Source organism: Octopus bimaculoides, chromosome 2, assembly GCF_046866305.1.
Source record: "Octopus bimaculoides isolate indiv1 chromosome 2, ASM4686630v1, whole genome shotgun sequence".
Taxonomy (NCBI): domain Eukaryota; kingdom Metazoa; phylum Mollusca; class Cephalopoda; order Octopoda; family Octopodidae; genus Octopus; species Octopus bimaculoides.
Window position 1 is genome coordinate 84,720,429 of NC_142929.1, and position 19,539 is coordinate 84,739,967.

Sequence of the window (19,539 nt, forward strand, 5' to 3'; positions counted from 1 at the left end):
CACATCCGTTTTCGGAGAACACAAACTCACAAACTTTTGCTAAATAACCATGAAAAAGAGAATGTTTATTTCGTGATTCAAGTCGATTTTAGACACTTTTAGGTAGTTTTCATTTTTGCAAAACCACTATTCATTTTTAAGTCTAGATGGTTAATATCAGCTAGATGGGTGTTGAAAACATTATAGTTATCAAAGAGATCATCGAAGTTACAACCGTTTTCAGAAAACTGAAACTCACAAAATTATGCAAAATAACCATGAAAAACCAACAAATCTTGAAAATGCTTACTTCGTGATTTCCAGTCGATTTTAGACACTTTTAGGTAGTTTTCATTTTTGCAAAACCACTATTCATTTTGAAGTCTAGATGGTTAATATAAGCTAGATGGGTGTTGAAAACATTATATTTATCAGAGATTATCGAAGTCACAACCGTTTTCGGAGAACACAAACTCACAAAATTTTGCTAAATAACTATGAAAAAGTAAATGGTTATTTCGTGATTTGCAGTCGATTTTAGACACTTTTAGGTAGTTTTCATTTTTGCAAAACCACTATTCATTTTGAAGTCTAGATGGTTAATATAAGCTAGATGGGTGTTGAAAACATTATATTTATCAAACAGATCATCGAAGTCACAAGCGTTTTCAGAAAGCCCAGAATCACAAAATTTAGCAAATAACCATGAAAAAGCAACAAAACTTGAAAATAGTTATTTCGTGATTTCGAGTCGATTTTAGACACTTTTAGGTAGTTTTCATCTTTGCAAAACCACTATTCATTTTGAAGTCTAGATGGTTAATATCAGCTAGATGGGTGTTGAAAACATTATATTTATCATAGAGTTCATCGAAGTCACAAGCGTTTTCGGAGAACAGAAACTCACAAAACTTAGCAAATAACCATGAAAAAGTAACAAAACTTGAAAATGCTTATTTCGTGATTTCGAGTCGATTTTAGACACCTTTAGGTAGTTTTCATTTTTGCAAAACCACTATTCATTTTGAAGTCTAGATGGTTAATATAAGCTAGATGGGTGTTGAAAACATTATATTTATCAAAGCGTTCATCGAAGTCACAACCGTTTTCAGAAAACACAAACTCACAAAATTTAGCAAAATAACCATGAAAAACCAACAAATCTTGAAAATGCTTACTTCGTGATTTCCAGTCGATTTTAGACACTTTTAGGTAGTTTTCATTTTTGCAAAACCACTATTCATTTTGAAGTCTAGATGGTTAATATAAGCTAGATGGGTGTTGAAAACATATTTCTAAAAGAGATGGTTAATATAAGCTAGATGGGTGTTGAAGACATTATATTTATCATAGAGTTCATCGAAGTCACATCCGTTTTCGGAGAACACAAACTCACAAACTTTTGCTAAATAACCATGAAAAAGAGAATGTTTATTTCGTGATTCAAGTCGATTTTAGACACTTTTAGGTAGTTTTCATTTTTGCAAAACCACTATTCATTTTTAAGTCTAGATGGTTAATATCAGCTAGATGTGTGTTGAAAACATTATAGTTATCAAAGAGATCATCGAAGTTACAACCGTTTTCAGAAAACTGAAACTCACAAAATTATGCAAAATAACCATGAAAAACCAAAAAATCTTGAAAATGCTTACTTCGTGATTTCCAGTCGATTTTAGACACTTTTAGGTAGTTTTCATTTTTGCAAAACCACTATTCATTTTGAAGTCTAGATGGTTAATATAAGCTAGATGGGTGTTGAAAACATATTTCTAAAAGAGATGGTTAATATAAGCTAGATGGGTGTTGAAGTCATTATATTTATCATAGAGTTCATCGAAGTCACATCCGTTTTCGGAGAACACAAACTCACAAACTTTTGCTAAATAACCATAAAAAAGAGAATGTTTATTTCGTGATTCAAGTCGATTTAAGACACTTTTAGGTAGTTTTCATTTTTGCAAAACCACTATTCATTTTTAAGTCTAGATGGTTAATATCAGCTAGATGGGTGTTGAAAACATTATATTTATCAAAGCGTTCATCGAAGTCACAACCGTTTTCAGAAAACACAAACTCACAAAATTTAGCAAAAAACCATGAAAAACCAACAATACTTGAAAAGGCTTATTTCGTGATTTCCAGTCGATTTTAGACACTTTTAGGTAGTTTTCAATTTTGAATAACCACTATTCGTTTTGAAGTCTCGATGTTTAATATAAGCTAGATGGGTGTTGTAAACATCATACTTATCAAAGCGTTCATCGAAGTCACAACCGTTTTCGGAGAACACAAACTCACAAAATTTTGCTAAATAACCATGAAAAAGAAAATGCTTATTTAGTGATTTCCAGTCGATTTTAGATGCTTTTTGGTAGTTTTCATTCTTGCAAACCACTATTCATTTTGAAGTCTAGATGGTTAATATCAGCTAGATGGGTGTTGAAAACATTATGTTTCTCAAAGAGATGGTTAATATAAGCTAGATGGGTGTTGAAAACATTATATTTATCAAACAGATCATCGAAGTCACAAGCGTTTTCAGAAAGCACAAAATCACAAAATTTAGCAAATAGCCATGAAAAAGCAACAAAACTTGAAAATAGTTATTTTGTGATTTCGAGTCGATTTTAGACACTGTTAGGTAGTTTTCATCTTTGCAAAACCACTATTCATTTTGAAGTCTAGATGGTTAATATCAGCTAGATGGGTGTTGAAAACATTATATTTATCATAGAGTTCATCGAAATCACAAGCGTTTTCGGAGAACAGAAACTCACAAAACTTAGCAAATAACCATGAAAAAGTAACAAAACTTGAAAATGCTTATTTCGTGATTTCGAGTCGATTTTAGACACCTTTAGGTAGTTTTCATTTTTGCAAAACCACTATTCATTTTGAAGTCTAGATGGTTAATATAAGCTAGATGGGTGTTGAAAACATTATATTTATCAAAGCGTTCATCGAAGTCACAACCGTTTTCAGAAAACACAAACTCACAAAATTTAGCAAAATAACCATGAAAAACCAACAAATCTTGAAAATGCTTACTTCGTGATTTCCAGTCGATTTTAGACACTTTTAGGTAGTTTTCATTTTTGCAAAACCACTATTCATTTTGAAGTCTAGATGGTTAATATCAGCTAGATGGGTGTTGAAAACATTATGTTTCTCAAAGAGATGGTTAATATAAGCTAGATGGGTGTTGAAAACATTATATTTATCAAACAGATCATCGAAGTCACAAGCGTTTTCAGAAAGCACAAAATCACAAAATTTAGCAAATAACCATGAAAAAGCAACAAAACTTGAAAATAGTTATTTTGTGATTTCGAGTCGATTTTAGACACTTTTAGGTAGTTTTCATCTTTGCAAAACCACTATTCATTTTGAAGTCTAGATGGTTAATATCAGCTAGATGGGTGTTGAAAACATTATATTTATCATAGAGTTCATCGAAGTCACAAGCGTTTTCGGAGAACAGAAACTCACAAAACTTAGCAAATAACCATGAAAAAGTAACAAAACTTGAAAATGCTTATTTCGTGATTTCGAGTCGATTTTAGACACTTTTAGGTAGTTTTCATTTTTGCAAAACCACTATTCATTTTGAAGTCTAGATGGTTAATATAAGCTAGATGGGTGTTGAAAACATATTTCTAAAAGAGATGGTTAATATAAGCTAGATGGGTGTTGAAGACATTATATTTATCATAGAGTTCATCGAAGTCACATCCGTTTTCGGAGAACACAAACTCACAAACTTTTGCTAAATAACCATGAAAAAGAGAATGTTTATTTCGTGATTCAAGTCGATTTTAGACACTTTTAGGTAGTTTTCATTTTTGCAAAACCACTATTCATTTTTAAGTCTAGATGGTTAATATCAGCTAGATGGGTGTTGAAAACATTATAGTTATCAAAGAGATCATCGAAGTTACAACCGTTTTCAGAAAACTGAAACTCACAAAATTATGCAAAATAACCATGAAAAACCAACAAATCTTGAAAATGCTTACTTCGTGATTTCCAGTCGATTTTAGACACTTTTAGGTAGTTTTCATTTTTGCAAAACCACTATTCATTTTGAAGTCTAGATGGTTAATATAAGCTAGATGGGTGTTGAAAACATTATATTTATCAGAGATTATCGAAGTCACAACCGTTTTCGGAGAACACAAACTCACAAAATTTTGCTAAATAACTATGAAAAAGTAAATGGTTATTTCGTGATTTGCAGTCGATTTTAGACACTTTTAGGTAGTTTTCATTTTTGCAAAACCACTATTCATTTTGAAGTCTAGATGGTTAATATAAGCTAGATGGGTGTTGAAAACATTATATTTATCAAACAGATCATCGAAGTCACAAGCGTTTTCAGAAAGCACAGAATCACAAAATTTAGCAAATAACCATGAAAAAGCAACAAAACTTGAAAATAGTTATTTCGTGATTTCGAGTCGATTTTAGACACTTTTAGGTAGTTTTCATCTTTGCAAAACCACTATTCATTTTGAAGTCTAGATGGTTAATATCAGCTAGATGGGTGTTGAAAACATTATATTTATCAAACAGATCATCGAAGTCACAAGCGTTTTCAGAAAGCACAGAATCACAAAATTTAGGAAATAACCATGAAAAAGCAACAAAACTTGAAAATAGTTATTTCGTGATTTCGAGTCGATTTTAGACACTTTTAGGTAGTTTTCATCTTTGCAAAACCACTATTCATTTTGAAGTCTAGATGGTTAATATCAGCTAGATGGGTGTTGAAAACATTATATTTATCATAGAGTTCATCGAAGTCACAAGCGTTTTCGGAGAACAGAAACTCACAAAACTTAGCAAATAACCATGAAAAAGTAACAAAACTTGAAAATGCTTATTTCGTGATTTCGAGTCGATTTTAGACACCTTTAGGTAGTTTTCATTTTTGCAAAACCACTATTCATTTTGAAGTCTAGATGGTTAATATAAGCTAGATGGGTGTTGAAAACATTATATTTATCAAAGCGTTCATCGAAGTCACAACCGTTTTCAGAAAACACAAACTCACAAAATTTAGCAAAATAACCATGAAAAACCAACAAATCTTGAAAATGCTTACTTCGTGATTTCCAGTCGATTTTAGACACTTTTAGGTAGTTTTCATTTTTGCAAAACCACTATTCATTTTGAAGTCTAGATGGTTAATATAAGCTAGATGGGTGTTGAAAACATATTTCTAAAAGAGATGGTTAATATAAGCTAGATGGGTGTTGAAGACATTATATTTATCATAGAGTTCATCGAAGTCACATCCGTTTTCGGAGAACACAAACTCACAAACTTTTGCTAAATAACCATGAAAAAGAGAATGTTTATTTCGTGATTCAAGTCGATTTTAGACACTTTTAGGTAGTTTTCATTTTTGCAAAACCACTATTCATTTTTAAGTCTAGATGGTTAATATCAGCTAGATGTGTGTTGAAAACATTATAGTTATCAAAGAGATCATCGAAGTTACAACCGTTTTCAGAAAACTGAAACTCACAAAATTATGCAAAATAACCATGAAAAACCAAAAAATCTTGAAAATGCTTACTTCGTGATTTCCAGTCGATTTTAGACACTTTTAGGTAGTTTTCATTTTTGCAAAACCACTATTCATTTTGAAGTCTAGATGGTTAATATAAGCTAGATGGGTGTTGAAAACATATTTCTAAAAGAGATGGTTAATATAAGCTAGATGGGTGTTGAAGTCATTATATTTATCATAGAGTTCATCGAAGTCACATCCGTTTTCGGAGAACACAAACTCACAAACTTTTGCTAAATAACCATAAAAAAGAGAATGTTTATTTCGTGATTCAAGTCGATTTAAGACACTTTTAGGTAGTTTTCATTTTTGCAAAACCACTATTCATTTTTAAGTCTAGATGGTTAATATCAGCTAGATGGGTGTTGAAAACATTATATTTATCAAAGCGTTCATCGAAGTCACAACCGTTTTCAGAAAACACAAACTCACAAAATTTAGCAAAAAACCATGAAAAACCAACAATACTTGAAAAGGCTTATTTCGTGATTTCCAGTCGATTTTAGACACTTTTAGGTAGTTTTCAATTTTGAATAACCACTATTCGTTTTGAAGTCTCGATGTTTAATATAAGCTAGATGGGTGTTGTAAACATCATACTTATCAAAGCGTTCATCGAAGTCACAACCGTTTTCGGAGAACACAAACTCACAAAATTTTGCTAAATAACCATGAAAAAGAAAATGCTTATTTAGTGATTTCCAGTCGATTTTAGATGCTTTTTGGTAGTTTTCATTCTTGCAAACCACTATTCATTTTGAAGTCTAGATGGTTAATATCAGCTAGATGGGTGTTGAAAACATTATGTTTCTCAAAGAGATGGTTAATATAAGCTAGATGGGTGTTGAAAACATTATATTTATCAAACAGATCATCGAAGTCACAAGCGTTTTCAGAAAGCACAAAATCACAAAATTTAGCAAATAGCCATGAAAAAGCAACAAAACTTGAAAATAGTTATTTTGTGATTTCGAGTCGATTTTAGACACTTTTAGGTAGTTTTCATCTTTGCAAAACCACTATTCATTTTGAAGTCTAGATGGTTAATATCAGCTAGATGGGTGTTGAAAACATTATATTTATCATAGAGTTCATCGAAGTCACAAGCGTTTTCGGAGAACAGAAACTCACAAAACTTAGCAAATAACCATGAAAAAGTAACAAAACTTGAAAATGCTTATTTCGTGATTTCGAGTCGATTTTAGACACCTTTAGGTAGTTTTCATTTTTGCAAAACCACTATTCATTTTGAAGTCTAGATGGTTAATATAAGCTAGATGGGTGTTGAAAACATTATATTTATCAAAGCGTTCATCGAAGTCACAACCGTTTTCAGAAAACACAAACTCACAAAATTTAGCAAAATAACCATGAAAAACCAACAAATCTTGAAAATGCTTACTTCGTGATTTCCAGTCGATTTTAGACACTTTTAGGTAGTTTTCATTTTTGCAAAACCACTATTCATTTTGAAGTCTAGATGGTTAATATCAGCTAGATGGGTGTTGAAAACATTATGTTTCTCAAAGAGATGGTTAATATAAGCTAGATGGGTGTTGAAAACATTATATTTATCAAACAGATCATCGAAGTCACAAGCGTTTTCAGAAAGCACAAAATCACAAAATTTAGCAAATAACCATGAAAAAGCAACAAAACTTGAAAATAGTTATTTTGTGATTTCGAGTCGATTTTAGACACTTTTAGGTAGTTTTCATCTTTGCAAAACCACTATTCATTTTGAAGTCTAGATGGTTAATATCAGCTAGATGGGTGTTGAAAACATTATATTTATCATAGAGTTCATCGAAGTCACAAGCGTTTTCGGAGAACAGAAACTCACAAAACTTAGCAAATAACCATGAAAAAGTAACAAAACTTGAAAATGCTTATTTCGTGATTTCGAGTCGATTTTAGACACTTTTAGGTAGTTTTCATTTTTGCAAAACCACTATTCATTTTGAAGTCTAGATGGTTAATATAAGCTAGATGGGTGTTGAAAACATATTTCTAAAAGAGATGGTTAATATAAGCTAGATGGGTGTTGAAGACATTATATTTATCATAGAGTTCATCGAAGTCACATCCGTTTTCGGAGAACACAAACTCACAAACTTTTGCTAAATAACCATGAAAAAGAGAATGTTTATTTCGTGATTCAAGTCGATTTTAGACACTTTTAGGTAGTTTTCATTTTTGCAAAACCACTATTCATTTTTAAGTCTAGATGGTTAATATCAGCTAGATGGGTGTTGAAAACATTATAGTTATCAAAGAGATCATCGAAGTTACAACCGTTTTCAGAAAACTGAAACTCACAAAATTATGCAAAATAACCATGAAAAACCAACAAATCTTGAAAATGCTTACTTCGTGATTTCCAGTCGATTTTAGACACTTTTAGGTAGTTTTCATTTTTGCAAAACCACTATTCATTTTGAAGTCTAGATGGTTAATATAAGCTAGATGGGTGGTGAAAACATTATATTTATCAAACAGATCATCGAAGTCACAAGCGTTTTCAGAAAGCACAGAATCACAAAATTTAGCAAATAACCATGAAAAAGCAACAAAACTTGAAAATAGTTATTTCGTGATTTCGAGTCGATTTTAGACACTTTTAGGTAGTTTTCATCTTTGCAAAACCACTATTCATTTTGAAGTCTAGATGGTTAATATCAGCTAGATGGGTGTTGAAAACATTATATTTATCATAGAGTTCATCGAAGTCACAAGCGTTTTCGGAGAACAGAAACTCACAAAACTTAGCAAATAACCATGAAAAATTAACAAAACTTGAAAATGCTTATTTCGTGATTTCGAGTCGATTTTAGACACCTTTAGGTAGTTTTCATTTTTGCAAAACCACTATTCATTTTGAAGTCTAGATGGTTAATATAAGCTAGATGGGTGTTGAAAACATTATATTTATCAAAGCGTTCATCGAAGTCACAACCGTTTTCAGAAAACACAAACTCACAAAATTTAGCAAAATAACCATGAAAAACCAACAAATCTTGAAAATGCTTACTTCGTGATTTCCAGTCGATTTTAGACACTTTTAGGTAGTTTTCATTTTTGCAAAACCACTATTCATTTTGAAGTCTAGATGGTTAATATAAGCTAGATGGGTGTTGAAAACATATTTCTAAAAGAGATGGTTAATATAAGCTAGATGGGTGTTGAAGACATTATATTTATCATGGAGTTCATCGAAGTCACATCCGTTTTCGGAGAACACAAACTCACAAACTTTTGCTAAATAACCATGAAAAAGAGAATGTTTATTTCGTGATTCAAGTCGATTTTAGACACTTTTAGGTAGTTTTCATTTTTGCAAAACCACTATTCATTTTTAAGTCTAGATGGTTAATATCAGCTAGATGTGTGTTGAAAACATTATAGTTATCAAAGAGATCATCGAAGTTACAACCGTTTTCAGAAAACTGAAACTCACAAAATTATGCAAAATAACCATGAAAAACAAAAAATCTTGAAAATGCTTACTTCGTGATTTCCAGTCGATTTTAGACACTTTTAGGTAGTTTTCATTTTTGCAAAACCACTATTCATTTTGAAGTCTAGATGGTTAATATAAGCTAGATGGGTGTTGAAAACATATTTCTAAAAGAGATGGTTAATATAAGCTAGATGGGTGTTGAAGTCATTATATTTATCATAGAGTTCATCGAAGTCACATCCGTTTTCGGAGAACACAAACTCACAAACTTTTGCTAAATAACCATAAAAAAGAGAATGTTTATTTCGTGATTCAAGTCGATTTAAGACACTTTTAGGTAGTTTTCATTTTTGCAAAACCACTATTCATTTTTAAGTCTAGATGGTTAATATCAGCTAGATGGGTGTTGAAAACATTATATTTATCAAAGCGTTCATCGAAGTCACAACCGTTTTCAGAAAACACAAACTCACAAAATTTAGCAAAAAACCATGAAAAACCAACAATACTTGAAAAGGCTTATTTCGTGATTTCCAGTCGATTTTAGACACTTTTAGGTAGTTTTCAATTTTGAATAACCACTATTCGTTTTGAAGTCTCGATGTTTAATATAAGCTAGATGGGTGTTGTAAACATCATACTTATCAAAGCGTTCATCGAAGTCACAACCGTTTTCGGAGAACACAAACTCACAAAATTTTGCTAAATAACCATGAAAAAGAAAATGCTTATTTAGTGATTTCCAGTCGATTTTAGATGCTTTTTGGTAGTTTTCATTCTTGCAAACCACTATTCATTTTGAAGTCTAGATGGTTAATATCAGCTAGATGGGTGTTGAAAACATTATGTTTCTCAAAGAGATGGTTAATATAAGCTAGATGGGTGTTGAAAACATTATATTTATCAAACAGATCATCGAAGTCACAAGCGTTTTCAGAAAGCACAAAATCACAAAATTTAGCAAATAACCATGAAAAAGCAACAAAACTTGAAAATAGTTATTTTGTGATTTCGAGTCGATTTTAGACACTTTTAGGTAGTTTTCATCTTTGCAAAACCACTATTCATTTTGAAGTCTAGATGGTTAATATCAGCTAGATGGGTGTTGAAAACATTATATTTATCATAGAGTTCATCGAAGTCACAAGCGTTTTCGGAGAACAGAAACTCACAAAACTTAGCAAATAACCATGAAAAAGTAACAAAACTTGAAAATGCTTATTTCGTGATTTCGAGTCGATTTTAGACACTTTTAGGTAGTTTTCATCTTTGCAAAACCACTATTCATTTTGAAGTCTAGATGGTTAATATAAGCTAGATGGGTGTTGAAAACATTATATTTATCATAGAGTTCATCGAAGTCACAAGCGTTTTCGGAGAACAGAAACTCACAAAACTTAGCAAATAACCATGAAAAAGTAACAAAACTTGAAAATGCTTATTTCGTGATTTCGAGTCGATTTTAGACACCTTTAGGTAGTTTTCATTTTTGCAAAACCACTATTCATTTTGAAGTCTAGATGGTTAATATAAGCTAGATGGGTGTTGAAAACATTATATTTATCAAAGCGTTCATCGAAGTCACAACCGTTTTCAGAAAACACAAACTCACAAAATTTAGCAAAATAACCATGAAAAACCAACAAATCTTGAAAATGCTTACTTCGTGATTTCCAGTCGATTTTAGACACTTTTAGGTAGTTTTCATTTTTGCAAAACCACTATTCATTTTGAAGTCTAGATGGTTAATATAAGCTAGATGGGTGTTGAAAACATATTTCTAAAAGAGATGGTTAATATAAGCTAGATGGGTGTTGAAGTCATTATATTTATCATAGAGTTCATCGAAGTCACATCCGTTTTCGGAGAACACAAACTCACAAACTTTTGCTAAATAACCATAAAAAAGAGAATGTTTATTTCGTGATTCAAGTCGATTTAAGACACTTTTAGGTAGTTTTCATTTTTGCAAAACCACTATTCATTTTTAAGTCTAGATGGTTAATATCAGCTAGATGGGTGTTGAAAACATTATATTTATCAAAGCGTTCATCGAAGTCACAACCGTTTTCAGAAAACACAAACTCACAAAATTTAGCAAAATAACCATGAAAAACCAACAAATCTTGAAAATGCTTACTTCGTGATTTCCAGTCGATTTTAGACACTTTTAGGTAGTTTTCATTTTTGCAAAACCACTATTCATTTTGAAGTCTAGATGGTTAATATAAGCTAGATGGGTGTTGAAAACATATTTCTAAAAGAGATGGTTAATATAAGCTAGATGGGTGTTGAAGACATTATATTTATCATGGAGTTCATCGAAGTCACATCCGTTTTCGGAGAACACAAACTCACAAACTTTTGCTAAATAACCATGAAAAAGAGAATGTTTATTTCGTGATTCAAGTCGATTTTAGACACTTTTAGGTAGTTTTCATTTTTGCAAAACCACTATTCATTTTTAAGTCTAGATGGTTAATATCAGCTAGATGTGTGTTGAAAACATTATAGTTATCAAAGAGATCATCGAAGTTACAACCGTTTTCAGAAAACTGAAACTCACAAAATTATGCAAAATAACCATGAAAAACCAAAAAATCTTGAAAATGCTTACTTCGTGATTTCCAGTCGATTTTAGACACTTTTAGGTAGTTTTCATTTTTGCAAAACCACTATTCATTTTGAAGTCTAGATGGTTAATATAAGCTAGATGGGTGTTGAAAACATATTTCTAAAAGAGATGGTTAATATAAGCTAGATGGGTGTTGAAGTCATTATATTTATCATAGAGTTCATCGAAGTCACATCCGTTTTCGGAGAACACAAACTCACAAACTTTTGCTAAATAACCATAAAAAAGAGAATGTTTATTTCGTGATTCAAGTCGATTTAAGACACTTTTAGGTAGTTTTCATTTTTGCAAAACCACTATTCATTTTTAAGTCTAGATGGTTAATATCAGCTAGATGGGTGTTGAAAACATTATATTTATCAAAGCGTTCATCGAAGTCACAACCGTTTTCAGAAAACACAAACTCACAAAATTTAGCAAAAAACCATGAAAAACCAACAATACTTGAAAAGGCTTATTTCGTGATTTCCAGTCGATTTTAGACACTTTTAGGTAGTTTTCAATTTTGAATAACCACTATTCGTTTTGAAGTCTCGATGTTTAATATAAGCTAGATGGGTGTTGTAAACATCATACTTATCAAAGCGTTCATCGTAGTCACAACCGTTTTCGGAGAACACAAACTCACAAACTTTTGCTAAATAACCATAAAAAAGAGAATGTTTATTTCGTGATTCAAGTCGATTTAAGACACTTTTAGGTAGTTTTCATTTTTGCAAAACCACTATTCATTTTTAAGTCTAGATGGTTAATATCAGCTAGATGGGTGTTGAAAACATTATATTTATCAAAGCGTTCATCGAAGTCACAACCGTTTTCAGAAAACACAAACTCACAAAATTTAGCAAAAAACCATGAAAAACCAACAATACTTGAAAAGGCTTATTTCGTGATTTCCAGTCGATTTTAGACACTTTTAGGTAGTTTTCAATTTTGAATAACCACTATTCGTTTTGAAGTCTCGATGTTTAATATAAGCTAGATGGGTGTTGTAAACATCATACTTATCAAAGCGTTCATCGAAGTCACAACCGTTTTCGGAGAACACAAACTCACAAAATTTTGCTAAATAACCATGAAAAAGAAAATGCTTATTTAGTGATTTCCAGTCGATTTTAGATGCTTTTTGGTAGTTTTCATTCTTGCAAACCACTATTCATTTTGAAGTCTAGATGGTTAATATCAGCTAGATGGGTGTTGAAAACATTATGTTTCTCAAAGAGATGGTTAATATAAGCTAGATGGGTGTTGAAAACATTATATTTATCAAACAGATCATCGAAGTCACAAGCGTTTTCAGAAAGCACAAAATCACAAAATTTAGCAAATAACCATGAAAAAGCAACAAAACTTGAAAATAGTTATTTTGTGATTTCGAGTCGATTTTAGACACTTTTAGGTAGTTTTCATCTTTGCAAAACCACTATTCATTTTGAAGTCTAGATGGTTAATATAAGCTAGATGGGTGTTGAAAACATTATATTTATCATAGAGTTCATCGAAGTCACAAGCGTTTTCGGAGAACAGAAACTCACAAAACTTAGCAAATAACCATGAAAAAGTAACAAAACTTGAAAATGCTTATTTCGTGATTTCGAGTCGATTTTAGACACCTTTAGGTAGTTTTCATTTTTGCAAAACCACTATTCATTTTGAAGTCTAGATGGTTAATATAAGCTAGATGGGTGTTGAAAACATTATATTTATCAAAGCGTTCATCGAAGTCACAACCGTTTTCAGAAAACACAAACTCACAAAATTTAGCAAAATAACCATGAAAAACCAACAAATCTTGAAAATGCTTACTTCGTGATTTCCAGTCGATTTTAGACACTTTTAGGTAGTTTTCATTTTTGCAAAACCACTATTCATTTTGAAGTCTAGATGGTTAATATAAGCTAGATGGGTGTTGAAAACATATTTCTAAAAGAGATGGTTAATATAAGCTAGATGGGTGTTGAAGTCATTATATTTATCATAGAGTTCATCGAAGTCACATCCGTTTTCGGAGAACACAAACTCACAAACTTTTGCTAAATAACCATAAAAAAGAGAATGTTTATTTCGTGATTCAAGTCGATTTAAGACACTTTTAGGTAGTTTTCATTTTTGCAAAACCACTATTCATTTTTAAGTCTAGATGGTTAATATCAGCTAGATGGGTGTTGAAAACATTATATTTATCAAAGCGTTCATCGAAGTCACAACCGTTTTCAGAAAACACAAACTCACAAAATTTAGCAAAAAACCATGAAAAACCAACAATACTTGAAAAGGCTTATTTCGTGATTTCCAGTCGATTTTAGACACTTTTAGGTAGTTTTCAATTTTGAATAACCACTATTCGTTTTGAAGTCTCGATGTTTAATATAAGCTAGATGGGTGTTGTAAACATCATACTTATCAAAGCGTTCATCGAAGTCACAACCGTTTTCGGAGAACACAAACTCACAAAATTTTGCTAAATAACCATGAAAAAGAAAATGCTTATTTAGTGATTTCCAGTCGATTTTAGATGCTTTTTGGTAGTTTTCATTCTTGCAAACCACTATTCATTTTGAAGTCTAGATGGTTAATATCAGCTAGATGGGTGTTGAAAACATTATGTTTCTCAAAGAGATGGTTAATATAAGCTAGATGGGTGTTGAAAACATTATATTTATCAAACAGATCATCGAAGTCACAAGCGTTTTCAGAAAGCACAAAATCACAAAATTTAGCAAATAACCATGAAAAAGCAACAAAACTTGAAAATAGTTATTTTGTGATTTCGAGTCGATTTTAGACACTTTTAGGTAGTTTTCATCTTTGCAAAACCACTATTCATTTTGAAGTCTAGATGGTTAATATCAGCTAGATGGGTGTTGAAAACATTATATTTATCATAGAGTTCATCGAAGTCACAAGCGTTTTCGGAGAACAGAAACTCACAAAACTTAGCAAATAACCATGAAAAAGTAACAAAACTTGAAAATGCTTATTTCGTGATTTCGAGTCGATTTTAGACACTTTTAGGTAGTTTTCATCTTTGCAAAACCACTATTCATTTTGAAGTCTAGATGGTTAATATAAGCTAGATGGGTGTTGAAAACATTATATTTATCATAGAGTTCATCGAAGTCACAAGCGTTTTCGGAGAACAGAAACTCACAAAACTTAGCAAATAACCATGAAAAAGTAACAAAACTTGAAAATGCTTATTTCGTGATTTCGAGTCGATTTTAGACACCTTTAGGTAGTTTTCATTTTTGCAAAACCACTATTCATTTTGAAGTCTAGATGGTTAATATAAGCTAGATGGGTGTTGAAAACATTATATTTATCAAAGCGTTCATCGAAGTCACAACCGTTTTCAGAAAACACAAACTCACAAAATTTAGCAAAATAACCATGAAAAACCAACAAATCTTGAAAATGCTTACTTCGTGATTTCCAGTCGATTTTAGACACTTTTAGGTAGTTTTCATTTTTGCAAAACCACTATTCATTTTGAAGTCTAGATGGTTAATATAAGCTAGATGGGTGTTTAAAACATATTTCTAAAATAGATGGTTAATATAAGCTAGATGGGTGTTGAAGTCATTATATTTATCATAGAGTTCATCGAAGTCACATCCGTTTTCGGAGAACACAAACTCACAAACTTTTGCTAAATAACCATAAAAAAGAGAATGTTTATTTCGTGATTCAAGTCGATTTAAGACACTTTTAGGTAGTTTTCATTTTTGCAAAACCACTATTCATTTTTAAGTCTAGATGGTTAATATCAGCTAGATGGGTGTTGAAAACATTATATTTATCAAAGCGTTCATCGAAGTCACAACCGTTTTCAGAAAACACAAACTCACAAAATTTAGCAAAAAACCATGAAAAACCAACAATACTTGAAAAGGCTTATTTCGTGATTTCCAGTCGATTTTAGACACTTTTAGGTAGTTTTCAATTTTGAATAACCACTATTCGTTTTGAAGTCTCGATGTTTAATATAAGCTAGATGGGTGTTGTAAACATCATACTTATCAAAGCGTTCATCGAAGTCACAACCGTTTTCGGAGAACACAAACTCACAAAATTTTGCTAAATAACCATGAAAAAGAAAATGCTTATTTAGTGATTTCCAGTCGATTTTAGATGCTTTTTGGTAGTTTTCATTCTTGCAAACCACTATTCATTTTGAAGTCTAGATGGTTAATATCAGCTAGATGGGTGTTGAAAACATTATGTTTCTCAAAGAGATGGTTAATATAAGCTAGATGGGTGTTGAAAACATTATATTTATCAAACAGATCATCGAAGTCACAAGCGTTTTCAGAAAGCACAAAATCACAAAATTTAGCAAATAACCATGAAAAAGCAACAAAACTTGAAAATAGTTATTTTGTGATTTCGAGTCGATTTTAGACACTTTTAGGTAGTTTTCATCTTTGCAAAACCACTATTCATTTTGAAGTCTAGATGGTTAATATCAGCTAGATGGGTGTTGAAAACATTATATTTATCATAGAGTTCATCGAAGTCACAAGCGTTTTCGGAGAACAGAAACTCACAAAACTTAGCAAATAACCATGAAAAAGTAACAAAACTTGAAAATGCTTATTTCGTGATTTCGAGTCGATTTTAGACACTTTTAGGTAGTTTTCATTTTTGCAAAACCACTATTCATTTTTAAGTCTAGATGGTTAATATCAGCTAGATGGGTGTTGAAAACATTATATTTATCAAAGCGTTCATCGAAGTCACAACCGTTTTCAGAAAACACAAACTCACAAAATTTAGCAAAAAACCATGAAAAACCAACAATACTTGAAAAGGCTTATTTCGTGATTTCCAGTCGATTTTAGACACTTTTAGGTAGTTTTCAATTTTGAATAAGCACTATTCGTTTTGAAGTCTCGATGTTTAATATAAGCTAGATGGGTGTTGTAAACATCATACTTATCAAAGCGTTCCTCGAAGTCACAACCGTTTTCGGAGAACACAAACTCACAAAATTTTGCTAAATAACCATGAAAAAGAAAATGCTTATTTAGTGATTTCCAGTCGATTTTAGATGCTTTTTGGTAGTTTTCATTCTTGCAAAACCACTATTCATTTTTAAGTCTAGATGGTTAATATCAGCTAGATGGGTGTTGAAAACATTATTGTTATCAAAGAGATCATCGAAGTTACAACCGTTTTCAGAAAACTGAAACTCACAAAATTATGCAAAATAACCATGAAAAACCAAAAAATCTTGAAAATGCTTACTTCGTGATTTCCAGTCGATTTTAGACACTTTTAGGTAGTTTTCATTTTTGCAAAACCACTATTCATTTTGAAGTCTAGATGGTTAATATAAGCTAGATGGGTGTTGAAAACATATTTCTAAAAGAGATGGTTAATATAAGCTAGATGGGTGTTGAAGACATTATATTTATCATAGAGTTCATCGAAGTCACATCCGTTTTCGGAGAACACAAACTCACAAACTTTTGCTAAATAACCATAAAAAAGAGAATGTTTATTTCGTGATTCAAGTCGATTTAAGACACTTTTAGGTAGTTTTCATTTTTGCAAAACCACTATTCATTTTTAAGTCTAGATGGTTAATATCAGCTAGATGGGTGTTGAAAACATTATATTTATCAAAGCGTTCATCGAAGTCACAACCGTTTTCAGAAAACACAAACTCACAAAATTTAGCAAAAAACCATGAAAAACCAACAATACTTGAAAAGGCTTATTTCGTGATTTCCAGTCGATTTTAGACACTTTTAGGTAGTTTTCAATTTTGAATAACCACTATTCGTTTTGAAGTCTCGATGTTTAATATAAGCTAGATGGGTGTTGTAAACATCATACTTATCAAAGCGTTCATCGAAGTCACAACCGTTTTCGGAGAACACAAACTCACAAAATTTTGCTAAATAACCATGAAAAAGAAAATGCTTATTTAGTGATTTCCAGTCGATTTTAGATGCTTTTTGGTAGTTTTCATTCTTTCAAAACCACTATTCATTTTGAAGTCTAGATGGTTAATATCAGCTAGATGGGTGTTGAAAACATTATATTTTTCATAGAGTTCATCGAAGTCACAAGCGTTTTCGGAGAACAGAAACTCACAAAACTTAGCAAATAACCATGAAAAAGTAACAAAACTTGAAAATGCTTATTTCGTGATTTCGAGTCGATTTTAGACACTTTTAGGTAGTTTTCATTTTTGCAAAACCACTATTCATTTTGAAGTCTAGATGGTTAGTATCAGCTAGATGCGTGTTGAAAACATTATATTTATCAATGAGATCATCGAAGTCACAACCGTTTTAAGAACTCTGAAACTCACAAAATTATGCAAAATAACCATGAAAAACCAACAAAACTTGAAAATGCTTATTTCGTGATTTCCAGTCGATTTTAGACACTTGTAGGTAGTTTTCATTTTTGGAAAACCACTATTCATTTTGAAGTCTAGATGGTTAATATAAGCTAGATGGGTGTTGAAAACATATTTCTAAAAGAGATGGTTAATATAAGCTAGATGGGTGTTGAAGACATTATATTTATCATAGAGTTCATCGAAGTCACATCCGTTTTCGGAGAACACAAACTCACAATCTTTTGCTAAATAACCATGAAAAAGAGAATGTTTATTTCGTGATTCAAGTCGATTTTAGACACTTTTAGGTAGTTTTCATTTTTGCAAAACCACTATTCATTTTTAAGTCTAGATGGTTAATATCAGCTAGATGGGTGTTGAAATCATTATATTTATCAAAGAGATCATCGAAGTTACAACCGTTTTCAGAAAACTGAAACTCACAAAATTATGCAAAATAACCATGAAAAACCAACAAATCTTGAAAATGCTTACTTCGTGATTTCCAGTCGATTTTAGACACTTTTAGGTAGTTTTCATTTTTGCAAAACCACTATTCATTTTGAAGTCTAGATCGTTAATATAAGCTAGATGGGTGTTGAAAACATATTTATCAAAGAGATTATCGAAGTCACAACCGTTTTCGGAGAACACAAACTCACAAAATTTTGCTAAATAACCATGAAAAAGTAAATGGTTATTTCGTGATTTGCAGTCGATTTTAGACACTTTTAGGTAGTTTTCATTTTTGCAAAACCACTATTCATTTTGAAGTCTAGATGGTTAATATAAGCTAGATGGGTGTTGAAAACATTATATTTATCAAACACATCATCGAAGTCACAAGCGTTTTCAGAAAACACAAACTCACAAAATTTAGCAAATAACCATGATAAAGAAACAAAACTTGAAAATGCTTATTTCGTGATTTCGAGTCGATTTTAGACACTTCTAGGTAGTTTTCATTTTTGCAAAACCACTATTCATTTTGACGTCTTGATGGCTAATATCAGCTAGATGGGTGTTGAAAACATTATATTTATCAAAGAGATCATCGATGTCACAACCGTTTTCGGAGAACACAAACACAAAATTTTACTAAATAACCATGAAAAATCAACAAAACTTGAAAATGCTTATTTCGTGATTTCCAGTCGATTTTAGACGGTTTTAGGTAGTTTTCATTTTTGAAAAACATTATTCATTTTGAAGTCTAGATGGTTAATATAAGCTAGATGGGTGTTGAAAACATTATATTCATCAAAGAGATGGTTAATATCAGCTACATGGGTGTTGAAAACATTATATTTATCATAGAGATCATCGAAGTCACAACCGTTTTCGGAGAACAGAAACTCAGAAAATTTTGCTAAATAACCATGAAAACGAAAATGCTTATTTTGTGATTTCCAGTCGATTTTAGACACTTTTAGGTAGTTTTCATTTATGCAAAACCACTGTTTGTTTTGATGTCTAGATGGTTAATATAAGCTAGATGGGTGTTGAAAACATTATATTTATCAAAGCTGTCA